Genomic DNA, 26,838 nt, shown 5'->3' on the forward strand with positions numbered 1-26,838 from the left:
CTCAAGCCCTTCTTCCTCTTTCTTTGCTGCTGCCACTCAGTTAAGTACCTCACTCACCTGCCTGCAGGTGCTGGTGGGGTTAATTTTATAATTTGTGGTTTATCTGTGTATATATTTAACTCCGTTTATTCCCCAGCGGTGTTATTGCCTTAGTGCTTGCTGAGGTATATATATTTATAGTTATATAGTTATAGTTTGTGGTATTTGGGGATCAGTTTTTTGTTTCTTCCCCATTTTAGGTTCTCTTGCGGTTTGCCCTATACCCTGCTTACCGTTTGCTACTGTTCTCTTTCCCGATTTATTGCTTATCTGCGTTCCTTACTTCTCTTCACCGCCTCTCCGTCGCGCCCGAGATCTCGCGGTTATTCGCGGGATCTCAGGCGCAATCTTGCCTGTTGTTTTCTGCTTGTTCCCGCCGGCGTATGTAATCTCGCGGGATTTCGGGCTCCATCTTAGGAGAGCCGCACCGCTTCTTTCATTCGGTGGGCGGCCTCCCTAGAGTTAACACTGCCAGCGTTTCTCTCCACAGGTGACGCAGGGTGACTAACCCTGCTTAGTCTAGTATTTAAATAAGATATATTAGATTAGGCATAGCGTTTTTGTACCCTTCCCTTTAGGCCTTTATCAGCACATCTGTCTCAGGGGCATAGTGGTTTGCGCTTACAAAGCCATTGCCTTATTAACAGTGGGGCTTCTGTATGTTCATCATGTCCCAGAAGGCACCACCTTCGGCCCAGGGGACCCCTTGTCAAGGGGGCAACCCCTCCCCTTTACTAAATCTGGGGATTGTGCCAGTATCAGCAGGGTTAGTTCCCGTGCCTTCTGATACGCAGGCCCTGGCCCTGCAGAAGTCGATCTCGGATGCCATTATTTCTGCCATGGGATCCATGTAGTCAGTGTTGACACACTCCATGTCCCAGGTTCTGATTTCCAACCCATCTTCTAGTCTGGTCCCTAACCCAATTCCTATGCCAGCCCCAATTGCCTCCAGAAGTGATGTGAATGATGGCTTAGTCCCATCCAATGACATTGCACTTAGGCCGCGCAAACAAGCCTGTCCGCGCCAGGCAGAAAGAGCACGGCATTGGAAGTCGGCCCGGTCCCAACCCGAGTCCGATTCTGACTCTATGAGAGAGTCCGAGGAGGAGGCATTTATGGAATCTCATCACGATTCCGAGGAGTTAGACATTGATATGTCACCTACCCAGGGGCCATCTGTGTCTTTTACTCCTGTGTCCCTTTAATCGTCTGAGGTCGAACCGGCAACTAACCACGGTCAGACTGCTTCCCTTATAGACCAGTCGGGCGACCCGTTATTCGACCCGGACTCCCTTCATCACCCTAGGTCCGCAGAATGGCTACCGGCCCCTCATGTGACAAGTTATTTGGAGTCCGTAAGCCGCTTAGTAAGGAGGCACGGAGGCTGAATGCCCTCGTCCGGCTATACCTAATAAGGTATGCGAGACGCTGGTCGTGGACCCAAAGATGGTCCAATTTTTGTCCAAATCGGGGTTTAGCCCCCGGAGAGGCCTAGACTCGGCTCTCAAAGCTGGCCAGAAAAAGTTACTGGACATTATGGGGCCCCAAATTTTTGATATGGCGGAATCTGCCAAAGCGGAAGGTCAGCAGGTCGACCCGGAAGAACTCCGTGGTTGGGCCCAAAGAGCCATTTGCATGGCAGGAAATGCAAACACTTCCCAAGCTATTGAGTGCCGCAAGGCCATTTTAATGAAGATCGAGCCCAAGCTGACCAATATGGCTCTGTCAGAGTCATGGAAAGATGCTCAAGGTTTCCTCTTTGGGGATCCTTTTATCAAAGAACTGGGTAAATTTGTAGGGACCTTTACCGACCTGGATAAAGCTCAGGCGTCCATGCACAGGGTATTCAGCGGTAGGGTTTCCACCAGGGCCGGCAGTGCTAGGGGCCGTCTGTCCGGCCGCTCCTCATTTCAGACCCGAGGTGCAGGTCGAAGCTCCTTCTCATCTTACCGTTCACCGGCTCAAGATCAAAGACACCAGCCGTCCTTTTTCCCATCCCGTGGCGCTACAGGACGGGGGAGACCATACAGAGGAAATCCAAACCTCAGACGACCCTTCGGTAAGTCTCCTTCCCCATCCCCTTTTTTCGGACAATTATGTCGGGGGCAGACTCCAACATTTTACTCATGTTTGGGCGTCCATTACCAACGACCCCTGGGTGTTGTCCACGATTCGGGGTTTTCAGATAGAGCTGATGGTACCTCCGCTGGTCGCGTCTCCGCTTCATCCCTCAGTCAGGTCCCAGGAATCGCAGCGCCTCATAGACGCCAAATTACAGGCTTTGTTTCACAAGGGGGCCGTAGAGCCGGCCCCTCGCGATCATGACGGGGTGATCAGCAACATTTTCTTGGTGGAGAAAAAAGGAGGCCAACTTCGTCCCGTCATCAACCTCAAGGCCCTCAATGCCTTAGTCAGGCATCGTCATTTCAAGATGGAGGGCATCCACTTGCTGAGGGACATGCTACTTCCGGGCGACTGGATGGCCAAGTTAGACCTCAAGGATGCGTACTTGACGGTCCCGATAGCACCCTCTTCCAGGGATCTTCTTCGATTTCAATGGCAAGGGGCTCTTTGGCGCTTCACGTGCCTTCCTTTCGGGCTCTCGTCCGCCCCCTGGTGTTTTACCAAACTCTTGCATTCGGTAGTAGCATAGCTCCGTTATCGGGGGGTGAGACTTTAATTTAACTGGACGACATTCTGATCATGGCCGAGGACCGTGTTTCTCTCCAATCACACCTTCAGATGTCGGTTCAGCTCATATCCGCCCTGGGATTCATAGTCAACTGCGAGAAATCCTGTCTTACTCCTTCTCAAACCATGGAGTTCCTCGGGTTCATGGTGAACTCGGTCTCCTTTACCCTCAGCTTCCCTCCAGCGAAGGTGCGGTCGATCCGCGACGCACCCTAACCTTATTGCAGATCTCGCTTTGACATCTGGCCCGAGTGATAGGTCTTCTGTCATCTTCCATTCAGGCGATATTCCCGGCGCCACTGCACTATCGAGCCTTGCAGCGCCTCAAGATCGCTCACCTGCAAGCCGGTGCAACCTATGCGGATCTGATCTCCTTGGACTCGGAAACGAGGGACGAGTTGGAATGGTGGATTGGCAACCTTTCCGCTTGGAACGGCAGAGCCCTGTTTGGTCCACGTCTGGATATCGTCGTGGAGTCGGATGCCAGCCTCCACGGCTGGGGTGCCCACTGCGAGGGTGTTTCCACAGGAGGCCCCTGGTCTGCAGTAGAGTGTCATTTACATATCAACGCGCTGGAGCTACTAGCAGGTTCCTTTGCGATTCGCAGCTTCACCAGTGGGAGAGTCAGAGCATGTATTCGTCTTCGGATGGACAATGTCTCTGCTGTTCGTTACATCAATTCCATGGGAGGTACCCGTTCCACTATGTTGACAGACTTGGCGAAGGACTTGTGGGATTATTGCCTGACCAACGACATTTCGGTGGTGGCGGAATACCTGCCTGGTCTACACAACACATTGGCCGACTGGAACTCACGCTACATTTCGGATACCAGCGACTGGAGGTTAGATGTGGAAATCTTCTCCACCATCGCGTCCTGTTGGGGTCCGTTTTCGATTGACCTTTTCGCATCTCGCTGGAACGCCCAACTCCCCAGGTATTTCAGTTGGAGACCGGACCCGGCGGCGGAGGCCGTGGATGCTTTTCTTCAACAATGGTCAGAAGACGTGATGTATGCTTTCCCGCCGTTCTCTCTTATTCCGCGGACTCTAGCCAAGATACGTCTCCAAGCCTCGGAGCTGGTCCTGGTACTTCCTTTCTGGAGCACTCAGTCGTGGTTCCCACAGCTGTTGGAGTTACTGGTGGAAGTGCCCCTGTTGCTTCCTATCCGTCCATCTCTCCTGCTGGATCCACTGAATCAGCCACATCCGCTGGTGCTGGAGGGTTCGCTGCGTCTGCTAGCCTGCAGAGTGTCGGGGTGTCCTGGCAGACAGAAGGACTTTCGGAAACAGCTAAGTTCCTGTTGGAGAGCGCGTGGGCCCCGGGAACCAGAAGAGCCTATCGAGCAGCTTGGCAGTCTTGGTCTGGTTGGTGCCTCCTTCGGAACCTGGATCCCACTACGGCAGCTGTGAACGATGTTGTTCAATTCCTCACTTCTCTTTATGAGGAAGGTAAAGCCTACCGCACTATCAGTGTTTAGATCGGCTATTTCCTCCGGACATAGGGGATTTGAGGGTTGCCCTGCTGGACGTCACCCTCTGGTGTGTAGGTTGCTTAAGGGGTCTCGTCTCACTCGGCCCCCTAGACCTCGTTTTACTAGCTCTTGGGACGTCTCCACGGTTTTGTCGTTCCTTTCAGCTTGGCAGACCAATGAGGAACTGTCACTTTGCCAGTTGTCTGCCAAGTTGGTTACTCTCTTTTGCCTTATTTCCTGCAAGAGGGTTTCGGACGTCCGAGCATTGGATCATGACGCCCGGTCGTTTACTCCAGAGGGAGTGACATTTAATATTTTGCGACGTACAAAGACTATCACCTCTGTGTCTTATCCTACGTTTCCTTCTTCTGTGGCGCTCTGTCCGGTCACATGTCTGAAGGAGTATGAGTCCAGGACTAGGTCCTTGTGATCTCCCTCGGCCTCACAGTTGTTTATCTCTTTCTGTAGACCATATGCTCTGGTTTCTGCAATCACTCTGTCACGATGGTATAGACATTTCTATTTTTACTGCGCACTCCGTTCGGGGGGCTTCCGCCACTTCTTTGGCTATGTCTGGGGCACGCTTGGAGGATGTCATGAAGTTGGCGGACTGGTCTCGAGTCTCTACTTTTAAGGAATTCTATTTTAGGCCAGACCCTCATGTTTTCGCTTCTATTGTAAATCGGCTTTAAACTAGCAATAAGAGCCTCCGTGTCTTGACATAAAATTGAATGATTTTCCTAAGTTATGACGTAAAGTCATGATTTTATGAAAGACACAGAGGCGAGTATTGCCCCTCCCATGTGTTATTTATTTCCCCCCCAGGTGTTATTCTGGTACATTAATGATTATCTGTTATTTCAAGGGTTATTTGATTATTTATTTCATTATTTATAACTACGTCTGTTCCAGACTAATATTGAAGAGATAGACGTTTTATTGCGTTACATGTGCTATTACCTGTTTTATTTCTTTTTAAGTTTGATGCCGTTCAGATTTGAATGGAAGGCGGTTTCCTGCTTATGCGGATGATGTTGCTGTCAATTTCCATTTTTTCGGTTTGGAAATGAGTTTCGCTCTACATTGGAGTTGATCAGTTCCGGATGTTCCAGTTTCTGTTGGATGGAGATGTTGTAAAGACAAAGAAAGAGGAAGAAGGGCTTGAGAGGACTTCCCTTTATACTGTGGCTAGGAGGAGGGGCTATTTGCCCATTGGATGTTTATGTTATTGAATTTCTTTGCTGCTGTGTGGTTCAGTAAAGAAAGGGTTAAGCAATACTTGCCTCCGTGTCTTTCATAAAATCATGACTTTACGTCATAACTTAGGAAAATCATTCAATTGTCAGACTACAAAGGGTCAACACCCCCTGCTAAGTGCGGTCACAGAGATGACTGCTAAACGCAAGCGGCTAAATCCATTGACACCTGGGCTACAATTCTGGCTGTGATGCCTAGCAATTGCGATTCTCTGCCCTATGTCCTTTAGGAGATTGATAAACATCTGCTCATATCCTGGTATGCAACCACATTGCAGTGATGGGATGCATCCAGTATATAAGATATGAGCACGAATCAATCTCCCAAAAACTAGCATCATAGCCCCCAGTACTGCTCTACGCATTACACCCTACTGTGGGATCATCAGGAGCATATAGAAATATGGGCTACAGAAAAACATAAACGGCAACCGACTCGTGTTTTGAGGCCGATGGCAGCTGTGCTAGAATGGCCGTACGCGGCCGCTGAGAAGTGCAGGTTATGAGAAGGAAACCCCTCCCCACCTTGGATCAAGCCCCTGGGTCGGCCAATCGCGTGGAGGAGGGCGCAGCTCACCACAACCGCAATTGCTAGGCATCACAGCCAGAATTGTAGCCCAGGTGTCAATGGATTTAGCCGCTTGCGTTTGGCAGTCGTCCCTGTGACCGCACTTAGCAGGGGGTGTTGACCCTTTGTAGTCTGACAATCACCGTTTGTCATTGTATATGATGTGGTCACAGTTTAAAGTGATGTAGATGGTTGATTTATACATCACATGTTGTCCAGTTAGACAGAATTTCAGCGACACAGCTGTTCAGTAAATCAGACTTACATCTGAACTGGTTTTTCATGTGCGGATATCTGTCCATCATTTTTCACAAATCACCATTTGTGATATCCCTCCTTACATTTTAATTATAATTCTCAAGAAAGGTGATTTTATAATTTTTTCTACAACGTTTCAATATTTTGTGATATTTCTTTGACTAATCAGTCCAAAGATTATTATCCCTAAAGTATTGAAGTCATCTAGATGTTTTTGGCAAACGCGAGCTGAGCCTCTACGTTCTTTTTGGCCACCAGTGGTTTGCGCCTTGCAGCTTTTACATGCATGCACTTATTGCTCTTATGACTTCTTCAATTTGTTATAAATAAAATTTTCACAATTTTCAAAATGTTCCTAATGGCTTGCATTGTGGTTCGCTGGATTACCAGAGCCTAAGCAATGGCTATGTAACCCCTTGCAGACTGATACATATTTATTAGGGATGAGAGTGTTTTTCAAGTTCGGGTTTGCATATTTTTGCAATTCATTATGGATTCCGCTATCACAGAATATAACGAAATGTTATGACGGAATGCACCATGGAAGTCTTTAAGAGGTATTCTGCGTTCGGGTATTTGTGCAATTCCGTTATGGATTCTGTTATCATAGAATATAACAGAATGTTATGACGGAATGCACCATGGAAGCCTTTAACCGCTTAAGGACCTTGCGATTTTTCACCTTAAAGGGGTTATCCCACCTTCTGCTTTCCATGCCGTGGCTGCTCTGTCCTCTTCAAGAAACTGCTCAGTCATGGGGCGTTGTCCTTTTTATTGATTGACAGCGGGATCAGCGCTCTGCTGATCTACTGACTCTGCCTCCTTTCTTTGCGTGCGCGCTCCCGTGTGTGATGGAATTAATTCCAGCAGCCGCCTCTGCGCTCCTACTCTCCTATCCCTTCCTGCAACTAGAAACTGGACTGACAAGTGCATGAGAAAGAACAAGCGCGCAGGTGCAGAGATTTCTTATTTGCAAAAAAAAACAGGACGGAGGAAAGGAATTGATCGTGCATGCGCAAAAATGCGCAAGCCCGTGAGTCAGGTAAGGCTGCGTACAATAAAAAACAGGAGGATAGCGCGCAAGCGCGGCCACTGTGCCAGTATTGCTGGGGTGGCCGTAACTAATAACAACCATAAGTAAATAAGGCTGGAAAAGAAGGTCAAATATAGAGGAAACGAGGAGGAATCGCTAACAACATGTATTTGGTAAGTTGCTGGTGGTGGCATAAACAACACAATTAAGCATACGTCAAAACATGGGATAACCCCTTTAAGGACCCTTTAAGCAAATCTGACATGTGTCACTTTAAGTGGTGATAACTTTAAAACGCTTTCACTTATCCAAGCCATTCTGAGATTTTTTTCTCGTCACGTATTGTACTTGTGGTAAATTTGAGTCAAAATATTTCATTTTTATTAATAAAACTTGCAATTTTCAAAATTTCCATTTCTCTGCTTTTAAAACAGATAGTGATACCTCCTAAAATAGTTATTACTTTACATTTCCCATGTGTCTACTTCATGTTTAGATCATTTTGTAAATTACTTTTTTTTTGGGAAGTTAGAAGGCTTAGAAGTTTAGAAGCAAATCCAATTTTTAAGGACCAGTTCAGGTCTGAAGTCACTTTGTGAGGCTTACATAATAGAAACCACCCATAAATGGCCCCATTTTAGAAACTACACCCCTCAAGGCTCAAAACTGATTTTACAAACTTTTTCAACCCTTTAGGTGTTCCAAAAGAATTAATGGGAAATGGAGATGAAATTTCTGAATTTCATTTTTTTGGCAGATTATCCATTTTAATCCATTTTTTCCAGTAACAAAGCAATGGTTAACAGCCAAACAAAACGCAATGTTTATTTATTTGTTCATTTGTGATCGTAAACTGCTGTACGGGCACACGGCAGGGCGCAGATGCAAAGGAACGCCATATGGTTTTTGGAAGGCAGATTTTGCTGGACTTGTTTTTTACACCATGTCCCATTTGAAGCCCCCCGATGCACTAGAGTAGAAAATCCAAAAATATGACCCCATTTTGGAAATTACGGGATAAGGTGGCAATTTTGTTGGTACTATTTTAGGGTACATATGATTTTTGGTTGCTCTATATTACACTTTTTGTGAAGAAAAGTAACAAATAGATGATTTGGCCAGTTTTTATTTTTTTATTTACAACGTTCATCTGATAGGTTAGATCATGTGGTATTTTTATAGAATAGGTTGTTACAGATGCGACAATACCAAATATGGCAACTTTTTGGGGTTGTTTGTTTCAATTTTACATAATAAAGCATTTTAGAAATATTTTTTTAGCACAGTTTTTCTTTTCTTTTTTTGACGGTGTTCATCTGAGGGGTTAGGCCATGTGGTATTTTTACAGAGCAGGTTGTTATGGACACGGCGATACCTAATATGTCAACTTTTTTGTTTAAGTTTTACACAATGAAATAATTTATGAAACAAAAAAATCATGTTTTAGTGTCTCTCCATATTCTGAGAGCCATAGTTTTTTTTTATTTTTTTGGGCGGTTTTACTTGGTAGGGTCTAATTTTTTGCGGGATACAATGATGATTTGATTGGTATGATTTTTGGGTACATATGAATTTTTGATCGCTTGGTATTACAATTTTTGTGATGCAAGGTGACAAAAAATTCCTTTTTTTAGCACAATTTTTATAAAAATTTTTACAGTGTTGACAGACGGGGTGGATCATGTGATATTTTTATAGAGCAGGTTGTTACGCACGTGGTGATACCTAATATGCCAGTTTTTTTTTTGTTAGTTTTTTTACAATTTTATGTCTTTTTTATGGAAATGGGGCTTTTTTATTGAAACTTATATTTTTTTATTGTTAAAAACACTTTTTTTTCACTTTTATTATTATTTTTTTGAATAATATGGGAATTCAACATTACAGGGTCTGATCCCTGTTTCAATGCAGCACAATACATCCGTATTGTACTGCGTTGACTATCAGTGTATTACACAGTGTAATGCACTGATAGTTTGCCTATGACACCCAGCCTGGGGGCTGGGCCTCATAGGCCTCCGTACATGCCGATCCCCAAGGCTTTAGAATAGCTTGGGGCTGCCATGGCACCCATCAGGTCCCCGCCACCGCAGCACGGGGACCCCATGGCTAAAGAGAGGGAGCGCAAACCTTCCATATGCCGCGGTCATATGAGGATTTAATCCACTGGCATCTGCGTTATCACCGATGCTGATGGATGCAGCAGGGATCCGGCTGTCAGTAACAGCCGGATTCCTGCCACTGATCATGGCACTGCACATGGGTGAACAGAAGAACCGCAGGACGAGAATGCTCATCCTGGGGCGCAAAGTAACGGCCCTTTAGGATGAGCATTCTCGTCCTGGGTCATTAAGGTGTTAAGAGGCATTCTGTCATAATAGAAGTCAATGGGCAGCATAATGGATGTGTCCGGTTTCTGTTATGCAGGACAGGAGTCACGCATAACAGAAACCAGACGGATCTGTTATGCTGCCCATTGACCTCTTAAAGGCTTCCGTGGTGCAATTCATCATAGCATTTAATTATATTCTGTGATAATGGAATCCATAATGGCATTGCATAAATACACGAGCTTGAACTTGAAAAACACAAGTTCGCTCATCCATAATTTTAATAACTGTTATGAGCAGTGAATGTGGGCCCACTGTACCAACTAACTGGTTCGGCTTTGGGCTAACCCTAAGGGCGTTATCCTGGCAGTCCCACAGTGTTCACCCTTTATCTTTAGTACAGGGATCTGGACTTCAATGTGGGAAAGCTACCAGGCCGCTACCTCTTGAGATACACCCAATGTGGTTGGTGGCTGACCCACTGGGGTCAGAGAAATTGGTGCAAAGCACTTAGGGGGTTCGGCAATATGCATAATCTGGAGACGGGTTAAAGTCAGGGAAGGCAGCATACAAACATGTCTGTGAGACAAGTCAGAAGTCTGGGCAAGTGGTAGTATGGCAATTTGAGAAACAGGCTAAGCTCAAGGATAGTGGCCAGAAGTTAGAGTCAGTTGTCAGACAGGAGTTCGGTACATGCAGTGAACACTGGCAAGCAGGACCAGTACCGACAGGAGGATAATGGGACAGAGTAGGAGCATGGTCAGGGTAAACAGTGTGGCACAACAATAACTTTGCTATACATCTGTATTTAACTTGCAATACAATGGGGCCTGTGCTGCCTTTTGGGACCCTGCAGTCTGCTTCATATTCCCAGGCAGGTTCTAATTAAGTGATATTTAGATTCAACAAGTCTGAAAGTATCGATCTTGGGTGTGGCTAGTGAAACTGAACACAACTGTCAGTTAAACATGGGTATCTGGTTCATTTACTAGCTAAGGGGTAATTACTTTTTCACATTAGGTTAGGTAGGGCTAAGTAGCTTTTTTCTTTCCACTGTATAAGTAAAATCCTTATTTAAAAACAGCATTTTGCAGTTATCTAACATTGAAAACAGTTTGATGATCTGAAACATTCAAGTGTGAGAAACAGGCAAAAATGGAAGAAACTGGGAAGAGGCATGTCACGGATGGTGTTGCAGAAAGCTGGAACTTATAAATAAACATCCGACTGGTTTGATCACAAACTAAGGAGCATATGGGTGAGCCCTATAAAACCCTTAGAGCTCTCCCTGACTGCTATGCCCATGCAAAGGTCTTTATGATAGACGATTGCATGCCCACGTACCTTATACTGTGTGACACCTGAAAACCCTATAATAGTGAGGGGACTTAATACGGACGGAGTCAGGGTCACCTAGAATCAAGCCAGCAAGGAAACACAAATAAAGGAAAAGGACTTATCTGAGGAATCAGCAGTAGCAGCCTCCAGCAGTGAACAACTCATCCAGGAAGAAGTATAAACCGCAAAGTGAGGCAGCATGAGAGGGAATATAAAGGGAGACAATTAGTGTAAATAGGTGACAGCTGGGAGAAGGAAAGGAGATGACAAAGTGAAACCAAAACAAAGTACCTCATGCAAGAGGTAGAGAAGAACGTCTAACAGACCTTCTCACAGAACTGGCGGTAACAGTACCCCTCCCTCTACGGGTGGACTCCGTACACTCAGAGCCCACCTTCTCAGGATGAGACCTATGGAAAGCCCTGATGAGACGAGTGGCCTTAATGTCCGCCACTGGTACCCACATCCTCTCCTCAGGACAATAACCCTCCCAATGAACGAGGTACTGGAGAGACCCGCGGATAATGCGAGAATCCACAATCCTAGAGACCTGAAATTCAAGATTACCATCAGCAACAATCGGAGGAGGAGGCAAAGAGGAGGGTACAGTGGGTTGGACATAAGGTTTTAATAGGGACCTGTGAAAAACATTATGGATCTTCCAAGTCTGAGGAAGATCAAGACGGAAGGCAACGGGATCGATGACGGACAAGATCTTGTAAGGCCCAATAAACTTAGGACCCAACTTCCAGGAGGGAACCTTCAGTTTGATATTCTTTGTAGACAACCACACCAGATCACCCACATTCAGGTCCGGACCAGGAACACGTCTCTTATCCGCCACACGCTTGTATCTCTCACTCATCCTCTTCAGATTACCCTGAATCTTTTGCCAAATAAATGACAAAGACGAGGAAAATCTCTCTTCATCAGGTAAACCAGAAGACCCCTCTCCAGAGAATGTCCCAAACTGCGGCTGAAACCCATATGCACCAAAAAATGGTGACTTATCAGAGGACTCCTGGCGACGGTTATTTAAAGCAAACTCAGCAAAGGACAAAAAAGAACACCAATCCTCCTGATTCTCCGCCACAAAACAGCGCAGATATGTCTCCAGATTCTGATTGATGCGTTCGGTCTGACCATTCAACTGCGGGTGAAAAGCAGAAGAGAACGACAACCGAACCCCCAAGTGAGAACAGAAGGCGTTCCAGAATCTGGAAACAAATTGCGTGCCCCTATGAGTAACTATGTCTGAAGGAATGCCATGCAATTTAACAATGTGATCAACAAACGCTTGCGCCAGCGTCTTAGCATTGGGTAACCCAGGAAAGGGAATGAAATGTACCATTTTACTAAAACGGTCCACTACTACCAGAATCACAGTCTTCCCCGAGGGAAGGCACAAACAACCTCCCAGGGGGACAAAGATCAGGAGCCTCTGCCTGTGCTGCCTGAACCTCTGCCTCCAAATCAGGATAAAGAGCAGAGACGACCACCCCTTCAGCCAAAATGGGACCCGGGTCTTCAAAGTTCCCCCCTCCCGGAAAACAACGTGACAGGGCATCCGCCTTCACATTTTTAACCCCAGGGCGGAACGTAACAACAAAATTAAACCTAGAAAAGAACAAAGACCATCTGGCCTGTCTCGGGTTCAGACGCTTGGCCGATTCCAAGTAGGCCAGATTCTTATGGTCTGTAAACACGGTAATAGGGTGTCTGGCTCCCTCTAACCAATGGCGCCATTCCTCAAAAGCTAATTTGATGGCCAACAACTCCCTATCTCCCACATCGTAATTTCTCTCTGCAGAGGAGAATTTCCTTGAGAAAAAGGCACAGGGTCGCCATTTGGCAGGAGAGGGACCCTGAGATAAGACCCCACCCACACCCACCTCAGAAGCGTCCACCTCAACAATAAACGGTAGAGAGACATCAGGTTGTACAAAAATCGGAACGGAAGCAAAACTCTCTTTGATAGTAGAAAAGGCTTTAAGCGCATCTACCGACCACGAAGAAAAATCGACCCCCTTTTTAGTCATATCAGTGAGTGGCTTAACAACAGAGGAATAATTCAAAATGAACTTTCTGTAATAATTGGCAAAACCCAAAAACCGCATCAGCGCCTTCTGATTCTCAGGAAGCTCCCAATCAAGCACAGCGCTGACCTTCTCAGGGTCCATGCGAAAACAAGAAGCGGAGAGAAGAAAACCAAGAAATTGAATCTCCGGAACCGCAAACACACATTTTTGCAGTTTAGCGTACAATTTATTATCTGAGACCTGACGTAGGTGGTCTCGATGAGTCTTGAAATCAGGAGAAAAAATCAAAATGTCATCCAGATACACCAGTACAAATTTCCCCATTAAATGATAAAAAATGCTGTTCACAAAATGTTGGAAGACGGCCGGAGCATTCATCAAACCAAAGGGCATAACCAAATTCTCGAAATGACCCTCAGGGGTATTGAAGGCCATCTTCCATTCGTCCCCTTCCCTGACCCTGACCAGGTTGTATGCCCCTCTTAAATCCAACTTAGAAAAAACCTTAGCCCCAACAATCTGGTTAAACAGGTCTGGGATCAGAGGAAGCGGATATGGGTCATGAATCGTGATACGGTTCAGCTCCCTGAAATCCAGACAAGGTCTTAAAGAACCATCTTTTTTCTTAGCAAAAAAAAAACCAGCGTCAACAGGTGACTTCGAGGGTCGGATGTGTCCCTTTCTCAGGCTCTCAGAGATATAAGTACGCATAGCGACTCTTTCAGGTTGGGAGAGATTGTATAAACGTGATTTTGGCAGTTTGGCGCCTGGGATGAGATTAATAGGGCAGTCGTACTCCCGGTGCGGGGGCAACTCCTGGACACCACTCTCGGAAAACACATCCGAAAATTCAGAGAGAAAAGATGGCACAGTCTTGGTAGAAACCTCTGAAAGACACACCGTGAGGCAATTCTCTCTGCAAAACTCACTCCAACCATTTATTTGCCTTGCTTACCAATCAATGGTGGGGTTATGTTTAGTGAGCCAGGGTAGCCCCAACACTAGAGGAGTAGGTAATCCGCTTAAGACGAAACATGACATATCCTCAACATGAGCGTCACCCACAATCAAATGGATATTGTGAACTATGCCCTTTAACGATCTTTGAGAAAGTGGAGCGGAATCGATAGCAAAAACAGGTATATCCTTTTCCAAAGTGCATACCTGGAAACCATGGTTTATTGCAAATTGATTATCAATGAGATTGACAGCTGCTCCACTATCTACAAAAATCTCACAAACAATGTTCTTGATGTCTAGCGCCACCCTGGCAGGTAGGAGAAAACGGGAACTACAAGTAAACGGCAAACCTTCAATTTCCGCATCAACCTTGCCAATAGTAGCAAATTAGAAAAGTTTTTCGAGGGTTTTTTTTCTTTTTGTTTTTCTTTTATTACACTCAGAAAACTCCATGAATCTCCTAGAGGGGCAAACATTAGCCAAATGATTTATACCCCCACAACAGAAACAAACCCTCCTCTGAGAGCTGAATCCTCTACTATCAGAGGCAAGCAACCCCAGCTGCATGGCCTCCTCCTCACAGGGGATTGAGAGAGACTGAGACCTCTGCGCACTGAATGAGACAGCCCCACTGTCCTTGGACTGAATATGACAGGAAGGAGTAGTCTCCTCTCTCTCTAAGATGCCTGTCAATACGAACAGCTAGAGACATGGAAGATTCTAACGAGGCTGGTCTCTCATGAAAAGCAAATGCATCTTTCAATATTTCCGAAAGACCATGGCAAAATTGACTTCGGAGTGCAGCATCATTCCAACCAGTATCAGCTGCCCATCTCCGAAATTCTGAACAATATGTCTCTGCGGACTGTTTACCCTGGCATAAAAGACGCAGTTTAGATTCAACCAGAGCAATACGATCCGGGTCATCATATATCTGCCCCAGGGCTACAAAAAATTCATCCACCGATCGGAGGGGCCGTGCCCCCACCGGCAGCGAAAAGGCCTAAGTCTGAGCGTTATCCCTGAGCAGCGAGATGATGATCCCCACCCTCTGCTCCTCATCACCAGAGGAATGGGGAAGTAGGCGAAAATTGAGTTTGCAAGACTCTCTAAAGCGAACAAAATTCTCACTACCCCTGGAGAACGTATCTGGAAGCGAGATCTTAGGCTCGGAAAAAACTCCATGAACGCCAGCAGAACCGGTCACCTGAAACTGAGACACAGTTTTACGGAGATCTGCTACCTCCAGCGAAAGACCTTGCATGCGGTCAATCAAGGCTGAAACCAGATCCATGCTTAAGACGGTTATGGCGGTTTATAATGTCACGGATGGTGTTGCAGAAAGCTGGAACTTATAAATAAACATCCGACTGGCTTGATCACAAACTAAGGAGCATATGGGTGAGCCCTATAAAACCCCTAGAGCTCTCCCTGACTGCTATGCCCATGCAAAGGTCTTTATGGTAGACGATTGCATGCCCACGTACCTTATACTGTGTGACACCTGAAAACCCTATAATAGTGAGGGGACATGACCACCGGCTCCCTGCACTTAATACAGACGGAGTCAGGGTCACCTAGAATCAAGCCAGCAAGGAAACACAAATAAAGGAAAAGGACTTATCTGAGGAATCAGCAGTAGCAGCCTCCAGCAGTGAACAACTCATCCAGGAAGAAGTATAAACCACAAAGTGAGGCAGTATGGGAGGGAATATAAAGGGAGACAATTAGTGTAAATAGCTGACAGCTGGGAGAAGGAAAGGAGATGACAAAGTGAAACCAAAACAAAGAACCTCATGCAAGAGGTAGAGAAGAACGTCTAACAGACCTTCTCACAGAACTGTCGGTGACAGGGCAAATACTTTTTCCCAGCACTGTATCTTGTACATAGATGTACAATATAACTTTTTCATACACTGGGTTAGATTTACTAATCCTGCCTAATATTGAGAGAGTGTAAACTTAAAAAGATGCACCAAATTTATCAAAGTGGCTGATAGGGGATGATAATTTTAGTGCATCTACCCTAGTATATAGTACCCTATAGTAGTCACAATGAATAAACGGGATGCACTGTCATCTCATGTGGTGGAGATGAGAAGGATACCGTCAAGTAATCATTTTACAGCTTTTATTGCAAACTGTACATCTGTAATGTGTTTCAGGGAATACAGACAGATTCCCCTTCTTCAGACAATAGATAGATATGACTACCTGTCTATTGTCTGATGAAGGTGAGTCTGTGTGCCCTGAGATGTGTTACAGATGTACAGATTGCAATAAAGTATATATAATGCCTACTTGATACATTCTTCTCATGCATGACACAGCATCAGAGGCATCTTGACACTGGGACTGGGAGGAGCCCCGGTGTAACGGTCACGTCCACACACACACGGGGGAAGGATAGTGACCACTGCGCTCCACCCTCACCCCTGGCCCTGCCTACTTGCCTCACGAGTCCTGATGACAGGGGACAACTGGACGACAGTCCCTAACTTAGGATACGTGCAGGGAAGACAGACAAGACAAAATACGGAACATGAACGGACCGGGTCAGAACCAAGAGAGCTACGCAGTACAAAGGGTTAAGCAAAGAATGGTCAGGAGAAGCCGGGGTCAAATACCAGGAGAGTAGAGAAGTACAAGAGGAGTCCTAAGAGAGTAGTCAGGTGGGAGCAGAGGTCACAATACCAGGACGGATGCGCAGTACAGGAGGAGCAGGCAAAAGGATCGTCAGGGAACGGAATCAGGTGAGTATTCAGTAGTCCAACAAATAGCCAGGAACCTAGAAATTAACAGGCAACCTGTGGCTAGCAGGCTGCCTGTATTATAGTGGGGAGTGAGGGTCATGCGACGTTGCCAGCGTCACATGACCGACAGACCAACCAGTTGAGCACCGAGTGATCAGCTTGGCGCTCAAGGCAGACTTAGGAGCAGGGAGCCACCCAGCAGTAAAGCCGCCCTGGGAATGAGGTCAAACACAAATCCTCATTCCTAAAGCTAAGCAACAGTTCTGCGGGCAATGGGGGACCGAGTGCACCTTCAGAACCCTGTTACACCCGGACCTTTGGCACCTGGAGGGCAGAGCAGTGATTTCTGTCCTGCCGTCCAGAGTGTCAAGGGACTCTAGAGATAAGGGCTGCACATCAAGCCTAAAGAGTAGATCTCGGACTGATTTCAGTGAATCCTGGAGGCTGTAAAAGACAAATTATCAAAAATGTTAATAAACAATGACTGGAAAGATCTGTAAAATGCAATAATAAAACAATTCCATTATCTTTGTTTTTTATTATGCATTTTTGTGCAAAAAAGGAAGAACAAAAAGAAATTCTAGACAATTCTCGAGGAACAGCGCTTTAGCAATATTCATCTTAGGGCTCTTTCACACTTGCGTTGTCCGGATCCGGCGTGTACTCCATTTGCCGGAGGTGCCCGCCGGATCCGTAATAACGCAAGTGAACTGAAAGCATTTGAAGACTGATCCGTCTTCAAAATGCGTTCAGTGTTACTATGGCACCCAGGGCGCTATTAAAGTCCTGGCTGCCATAGTAGTAGTGGGGAGCAGTATACTTACCGTCCGTGCGGCTCCCGGGGCGCTCCAGAATTACGTCAGAGCGCCCCATGCGCATGGATGACGTGATCCATGCGACACGTCATCCATGAGCGTGGGGCGCCCTGACGTCACTCTGAAGCTCCCCGGGAGCCGCACGGACGGTAAATATACTGCTCCCCACTACACTTTACCATGGCAACCAGGACTTTAGCGTCCTGGAAGCCATGGTAACCATTCAGAAAAGGCTAAACGTCGTATCCGGTAATGCGCCGAAACGACGTTTAGCTTAAGGCTGGATCCGGATTAATGCCTTTCAATGGGCATTAATTCCGGATCCGGCCTTGCGGCAAGTGTTCAGGATTTTTGGCCGGAGCAAAAAGCGCAGCATGCTGCGGTATTTTCTCCGGCCAAAAAACGTTCCGTTCCGGAACTGAAGGCATCCTGATGCATCCTGAACGGATTTCTCTCCATTCAGAATGCATTGGGATAATCCTGATCAGGATTCTTCCGGCATAGAGCCCCGACGACGGAACTCTATGCCGGAACCCAACAACGCAAGTGTGAAAGAGCCCTTATGAAGTCATGAGTTAGGGGGAACACTTATTAACAATTAATTTAAACATTGATTTAATTACTTTAATTAAGAATAATGAAATATTTAATTAAAATATAATTTAATTCAAACATTAATTTTAATAATTATTAACATTGTATAACGCTGAACATACATGTGCATTAATTAGTCATGTATCACAGTGTGACTATGTTAGACTCTGTTTATCTTTAAACTTGTGAACTATATCACTCTGTCACTTTGTTTTATCACTTCACATGTTTTTAGTTGAAAGCATAAACTGTGCAGGCTCTGCTGACTTTGTTTTCTTTTGAAATATCTGCAACCTTAACCATTTGTATTATGCAGAAAAAAATTATGTTTTGTGTTTTACTAAAAAGTACTTAAAAGTTTAAAGAGGTTATCTTGGTGTTTAATCTTGATGCCATAGCCTCAGGATAGATCATCAATATCAGATCGGTGGGGATCCGACTCCCAACACCCCTGTCAATAATTCATCAGAGGTCTGCAGTCTCTTCAAGTCAATGGAACAAGCACTTGTAAATACACTGCACCACCGAGACAACAGGCCCATACTATATAAAAATATATATCACCTACGGCAAATTGGAAAAACGGCCAAAAGTTAAAATGGCCAATTCACTGTTTTTTGGTTGCTTCACCTAACCATAACTACAAAAAAGTTATAGGGTTCAGAATATGGTGATGAAAAGAAAAAAATATTTTTTTTCAAGGTTTTTTTCAGTATGCAAATGCAAGAAAAACTATACAAATGTGATATTTCCGTAATTGTACTGACCTGTAGAATGAAGGTAACTGGCCGGTTTTACTGCATAGGGAACACTGTAAAAACGAAACTCATAACACTGTGGTGGAATTGCGTTTTTTTCCAATTCCACCCCATTTTGAATTTTTTTCCAGGTTACCATTACATTGTATGCAATATTAAATGGTGCCATTAGAAAGTACAAATTGTCCCACAAAAAACAAGTCTTCCCTGTCTATGTGAATGGAAAAATTAAAAACTTATGGCCCCTCTGAGGGTGTAGGGGTTATACACTTTGGCATTGTCCAAAACTTGACATGCACATGGTAATTTCTAACCATTTTTTCTAATTTCATGTAATGCTCAAGTGAATGAGATCTAAGCTGCAGTAAATTAGCATGGCCAGTACACTGCATTAATTACAAAAAAATGTAACATTTTTCCCATTTTTTTATTACATTGTATGGGATGATCTATTTATGTACACTAGTTTGGGGATTTGTCCACACTTGTGCCAGTTATTTTTTCATTTCATTTGTTGCTTTTTCATCAGCTCTCCTTTACTTTATGATGACCAGAATAATTCAGCAGGTTGCACTTTGTACCTGCAAACCAGCCACAGCATGCACTGAAGGGACTCCTATGCATGCGCATATAATGGAGAGGACTCCAGGAGACACATTCCACAGGTGGTTTGTGGGTGAATAGCAGGGGATGAACATTGACATACTAATTACTGATCTAGAGTCAGAGGCAGGTGCTCTCTGCATATAATATTGGACTTAATGGGGCTTGTCAGAGGTGACAAATTCCCTTTAAAACTGAGAAAATATGTAAAGAAGGTGAAAATAACTGTGACTCTGTGGAATAGTCTACCTCAGGATGTGGTTACAGTAGGAACAGTTGATGGTCTTAAAAAAGGCTTAGATTATTTCTAAATAACAATAGCTGCTTATGAAAATCGATTGGATTCTTGTCTCTTACTCTCCTTCCCGTAATTCACATACCTTCCCATCCTCTGGTTGAACTTGATGAATGTACTGTATGTCTTTATTTCTCAAGTGTACTAACTATATAACTATCTTTTCGCTGTGCCTAAGGAGTTCAGCCATGTTCCCCCTTCTCCTCTTCACTATCCTGTGCTGAGTGGTTGCAGCAGGAACCTCTCTACTGTGGCCTGCAGTAGAACAAAAAGATTGCCTTTTGCTAAGGACCTGTTCCTTGGTTAAACAGGACCTTTCACCACTCATGACATGCCTATTTTAATAGCTTCATGAATTCCCCATGTAATAACAATTCTTGAGTATCTATCCTTATGGTTCTATGTTGTGCCATTCCTTTATTATTTCTACTAGAAGTTATGAATGAATTGCTAGCAGTCTGCAGTAAGGGTACAGAGGGGTGATAACCAGTTCTATCCAATCAGTGCTGACATTTTCAGACTGTCAGGAGTGGTGACAGGTCCTCTTTAAGTCTCACCTTCTAAGTCAGTCTCCAGCCAAAGACGGAAGAGATCAGCTGGAGATTAACCCTTGTATACTCTGCAGGATTTGTACAAGTCTATTTGTGTGAGGACCATGCAGAATGTGCTGCTGGCAGTGAGCTCAACTTTTTATTTTTAGCATTCATTTCTAGATTTAGGGCCAGATTTATCATTACTTTGACAGCTCACTCCACTTTTAACATATGGCTAAAGTCAGTTTTGGCTAAGTCAGATTTATGATCGGCCCTTTAAGACTGTAATAAATGTGGTTTGACGGTAGCAGTTTATCCGTCAGTAAGCAGCTTGACAAAAGTCGCACGTCTTTATGAAAAAGTCGCATGTTCTATTAAAAAGTCTCATAAAATAAGCATGGTCCTCACTGGAGTGAAATTGCGCATTTTTTTGTGACTTTTTTGCGACTTTTTAAATAGTCGCAATAGTAAATCTGTCTAGAGATGAATTTACATAAGAAAACACGCCCACTTTCATAAAACTGGCGAGCATAGTGCAGATCAGAAAAAAGTCGCAAATTTTTGTGCAGTTTTAGCGATTGCGCAAAAATTTGTGACTTTTTCTCTCCATTATTCTGACTTGAGCTAATGATAAATCTGGCCTTTAGTGTTCCTTTAAAAAACCAAACCAGACTGAGTCAAAATAGAAGAAAGATTTTGACAGATCTGCTGTAAGATCCTCACCTGTCTCGCACTCCGGTGTGACCAAAAAGGGTCACAGGTTACGCGTGTCTCCATTGATACACCAGCTCTGACCCCTTTGCGAATCGACGCGGGGATGCGTTCGCATGTGCGCCGGAGGGGAAGACCGCATGGCTTTCGGGGACAGCTTGGCCGGGCTAATGGCAGTACGCTGCGGCCGACCTTGTCTCCGGTGCCTGTTGCGGATTTCATTCCGGTGTCCATGTCGACGCACTCTCGCAGAGCCTGTCGTGCATCCGCATTTACGTTTGAAAACGGGTTCACAAGGGGATACGCGGTCGCGTGTACCCGCTTCTTATGTGCTTCGCCGACCAGCAAAGGGAATAGCACCTGGCCGCAAGTTTAAAGCAGATAAAGGGGCCGGCATTGGTCTAATTGACTAATGACCGACCAAAGCCTTGTACACAGGTGTAGGGCAGGATCATGACCTATCGGGAGTGGACACTTGGCGCCCTGGGATTTGTTAGCAGGCACATAAAAGGTGGCCTCCCAGGTCGGTCAGTGCCCACTGTTATCCTTCCTTATCCAGGTGCAGGTCAGTACTGCCAGCTACTGACTGATGTTTACTGGGACTCCATCCGTTCCTGTGGGACCCAGGACCTGGGACTTTCCGTGACGCATCCATTTACCTGGCAAGTTGCACAGAGACTTATGCACGGATTGGGACTACTCCTGGCTTTCCTTCGTTTTTTGTTTGCCTGATGTTTGCCCAGTCAAGTTTACCTGGACTTTGTTTATTTTGTTAATAAACCCCTTTAACTTCACCCTCACTGGTTTCGTTGGTGCCTTGCATTACAGAACAGTGGGCCCACCAAGCAGTTGCCATGGAAAGAATCCAGCAGCAGCTAACTAAGTTAACAGGAGCAGCTAATCTGTTAACCCAAAGACGCCCGAATGTGCCATCAGTCGCTGCAGCTCAAATCCAGGAGTAACTGTCTAATGTGATGGGGGAGGTTCAGCAGCTGCTCCAAGGAGCTTCCACGTTACCTATCACAATCGTAAGACACCAAGTGGAGCCGAAGATTCCTCTGCCTGACTCCTTCACAGGAGATAGATAGGAATTCCTAAACTTCAGGGACTCCTGTCTTTTATATTTCAAGTTGCGGCGGATAGCTTCAGGCAATATCAGACAGAGGATTGGGATCCTAATGTCCTTGCTGCGTGGAGATCCCCAACGTTGGGCGTTTAATTTGCCCCAGCACCACGCCGCCTATTTGTCATTCGAAGCTTTCTTTGAGGCCATGGCCGTTATCTACGACGACCCAGATCGTACCCGTACTGCCGAGAACCATCTCGAGCATATTCAGCAAGGTCGCCGTCCCGCCGAAAAATACGCTGCGGAGTTCAGGCGATGGGCAGCTTTCAGCACCTGGGGCGATGCAGCCCTCTGCCATACTTTCCTGCTGGGACTTTCTGATGCAGGTCTGTTTCGTTGGTGCCTTGCATTACATCTGCAATGATGGGTATATGGATCCCAATGATCATAATTAGTGTTGAGCGAATCCAAGTGGACTTCGATCTTAATTTCAGGGAAAATTCAATTGGCCAAAAAGCCAAATTTCCTTGTGCTTCATGGTAGCGAATCAATTTTTTCCTAATATGAAAGTAAAAGTAAAAATCATACTCACCTCATCGATTCGAGTGCAAAGAGGCTGCCTCGGCCATCTTTCTTGAAGATCCTATGTGAAATCTCATAACGTCATCATACACCATGCAAGATTTTGCACGGGATCTTCAAGCAAGATGGCTGCTGTGGCCTCTTTGCGCTCAAATGGATAAGTTAAGTGCAATTATTTTTTATTTAACTGATCAACCCTAAAAAGGCCTTAATATTCATCTCAGATGCCGCGATCAACCATGAAAGCGGCATCCTAGGGGTAGAATGTTGGGGGGAGGGGGCGAAGCCATCACTGTTTCCCATCATTTCACCTTCTACTTACAAAGAAATGTGCTTTGTGATTAAGTAATTCGTCACAAAGTGAATTTTTTGGAAGCAATCAAATTTTTACGAACTTCGCTCATCTGTAATCATGATGGATAATACTATTACTGAGTGTTTCAAAAGTTGCTACAGTATTCTTTCCGAATATTTAAGCAATTACAGTGATTTTCTGTCATTTAGAAGAAATAGAAATGATACAATCTGTTTGCAGGCAATCTACTATGGCCTATATAGCAAAAAACAAGGCAAGGACTCTACTCTGTATGTTTGGCAAACTACAAGCAGTTAACTACTTCACTCAAGACCACGTTTCTTCTCCTTATAGACGTCGATTAGTGAAGACTCATCCAATACCCAAGCACTGGCTTCAGTGCTGATGTGCTGCTGAAGCCAGTTATTGGCTGCATAGGAGAATGTAACATGCACATGCAGTGCCGGATGTAAACTCTCCGAGGACTGGAACATTAAAACAGCAGAGGCAGCGTGCAGGACCAGTTTGTCAGGGAACAGGTAATATGAATTTTCTATTTCATGAGGCAAGCTGTGGGCATTAGATAAAAAGTACTTATTACTGGAAAACCCCTTTAAGCCTTATAAATGGGCTCTGAACATTTAGATTTTCTGGATCATTAGTAATCAGATTCCCTGGAAAAGCTCAGATGACTGCACATTTCTCCCTCAGAAGCCATGTTGAACACTTGTTTGCTTATGCTACCATTAATTGACATTGGGAAAAACCACACTGTCCTTCATTTTGTTCCTAATATCCCATAGACAGCCCTGGACTGTGGTTTCTCATACATTAGCCAAAGTTGTGACTATACAGAATGGAGGGGTAACGGGCATTAATGTGATTTCTTGGAACCACCAGAAGAAATGATTCTGAGAACCTACTCTTCATTTTTGTTATCAATGCACCCATTCGAATTATCATAAGTAAGATCAAAGAGGATTAGTGTTGATCGAGCACCGTAGTGCTCGGGCCGAACACATCGGGAGCACCCGAGTATAATGGAAGTCAATGGGAGAACCCGAGCATTAAACCAGGTACCCCCTGCTCTGAAGAGGGGAGGGTGCCTGGTTCATAGGAAAATGTCAGAAATTAATGGAAACACCACCGGAATGGTTCTGGAACAGCATGGGCAGGATGTCTGGATACATCTTGGACTCCCAGGTCGCTGCTGGGAACGATGTTGTCCGAATAGTACGCCACTTTTACCGACTGACAATAATATGCACAAAACCAAAGAAAAAAAATCGATTTTATTTTTTGATAGGAAAAATTATTTACGGTATATTTATTTGTATATAAAGTGAAAGTGCTGCCAAAAATTACAAGGAAGAGGCACTCCGATACAATCTGTATATCACATAAAGGAGGGCCTCATTCACATTGTGGTACAATTGTTTATGTAGTCGGACTCCTACACTCATAAAGCCTATGCACTAAGTGAAAGGGCTGCCAAAAATTACAAGGAACCGGCACTCCAATACACCCTTTGTTACACATAAAGTAGGACATCATACACAGCCTTGAAACATTATGATTGATTGCCTGCTGGTGACCCTCAAAAACATTTGGAGCAAGGGCCTGCTGATCTGACCATCTAAAACATTATGGGCAAGGGCCTGCTGCCGCTTTGGTGACTCTAGATAACCTGGGGCCGATCACACGTCCCTGTGACGGCGACGATCCATTCGGATGTCTGCCCTATTAACTTTCGATGTTATTTTCAGCCCAAACCATGTAGACCAAGGGTAATGGGGGAATCATGGTTCGATTCCGGAGAAGGAGCCTGAGAAACGGCTACGGCTACCACATCCAAGCAAGGCAGCATGCGCGCAAATTACCTATTAGGTATAATTAGCTGAGGGCCTGCAGGTGAGCTGACCCTGTAAATTTTAGGTGCGGGCCTGCTGGTGAGCTGACCCTGTAAAAGATTGTAGGTGAAGGCCTGCTGGTGAGCTGACCCTGTAAAAAATTATATGCGAGGGCCTGCTGGTGAGCTGACCCTGTAAAAGATTTTAGGTGTGGGCCTGCTGGTGAGCTGACCCTGTAAAACATTATATGCGAGGGCCTTCAGGTGAGCAGACCCTGTAAAACATTATATGCGAGGGCATGCAGGTGAGCTAGCCCTCTAAAAAATTAAATGCGAGGGCCTTTAGGTGAGCTGACTCTGTAAAAGATTTTATGTGCGGGCCTGCAGGTGAGCTGACCCTCTAAAAAATTTAATGCGAGGGCCTTCAGGTGAGCTGACCCTATCAAAAGATTTGAGGTGCAGGGCTGCAGGTGAGCTGACCCTGTAAAAGATTTTATGTGCGGGCCTGCCGGTCAGCTGACCCAGTAAAAGATTGTAGGTGAAGGCCTGCTGGTGAGCTGACCCTCTAAAAAATTATATGCAAGGGCCTAAAGGTGAGATGACCCTCTAAAAAATTATATGCGACGGCCTGTATGTGAGCTGACCCTGTAAAACATTATATGCAAAGGGCATATATGTGAGGGCATTATATGTGACGAATAAGCATGTTGATATGATGGAAGAGGAGGCGGAGAATGAGAAAAGGAAGGTTCAACAAATACCCTTGTTTGTGGTGGAAGGGGTGCATGGGAATACAGTGTATTCAGTACACTATAAACAACACATTTAAAGTGCCTTTATGTTCAGCCGCTTTCCTCTGTTGGAGTCGAGAAGTCATGGTCAATCCAGGCCTTGTTCATTTTTATAAGGGTCAACCTGTCAGCATTTTCAGTTGACAGGCGGATACGCTTATCTGTTATAATGCCACCAGCAGCACTAAATACCCGCTCAGACAAAACGCTGGCGGCAGGGCAGGCCAGCACCTCCAGGGTGTAGAGCGCTAGTTCATGCCACGTGTCCAGCTTGGACACCCAGCAGTTGTAAGGCACTGAGGGATCATTGAGGATGCTGACATGGTCTGATATGTACTCCTTCACCATCTTCCCAAATTTTTCCCTCATTGTGACACTAGGCTGCGCATCAGGGAGAGGGTGCTGGCGGAGTGTCATGAAACTGTCCCAGGCTTTGGAGAGTGTTGCCCTGCCTCTGTTGGAACTTCTGTGGGTTCCTCTTGCCTCCCCTCCTTGGTTGGTCAAAGAACTACAGACTCTGCCACCAGCGTTGTCAGATGTAAATTTTTGGAGCAATTTTCCAACAAGCATCTTCTGGTATTGCACCGTTTTGCTCGTCCTTTCCACCAGAGGAATGAGAGATGAGAAGTTCTCTTTGTAGCAGGGGTCGACAAGGGTGAACAACCAGTAATCCGTGTTGTCTAAAATGCGTATAACGCGCGGGGCGTGGTAAAGGCAGCCTAACATGAAGTCAGCCATGTGTGCCATAGTACCAACAGGCAAGACTTCACTGTCATCATCAGGAGGATCACTCTCAATCTCCTCATCCTCTTCCTCCTCTTCTGCCCACCCACGCAGAACAGATGGAATTAAACTTCCATGGGTACTACCCTCTGTAGCGGAGGCAACTGTCTCCTGCTCATCCTCCTCTTCATCGTCCAATTCGCACTGAGAAGACAAACTGAGGGTGAGCTGGCTATAACCCTGTGCATTGTCTTCCCCCATTTCCACCTCTTCCACATGAAAAGCGTCGTCCTTAATTGTGAGCAGCGAGCGTTTGAGTAGACACAGAAGTGGGATGGTTATGCTGATAATAGCGTTATAGCCGCTCACCATCTGTGTCGATTTGTCAAAGTTTCTTAAAACCTCACAGAGGTCAGACATCCATGCCCACTCCTCGCTTATGAATAGCGAAAGCTGACTGGAAAGGCGATGACCATGTTTCAGC

Source organism: Bufo bufo, chromosome 4 (assembly GCF_905171765.1).
Source record: "Bufo bufo chromosome 4, aBufBuf1.1, whole genome shotgun sequence".
Taxonomy (NCBI): domain Eukaryota; kingdom Metazoa; phylum Chordata; class Amphibia; order Anura; family Bufonidae; genus Bufo; species Bufo bufo.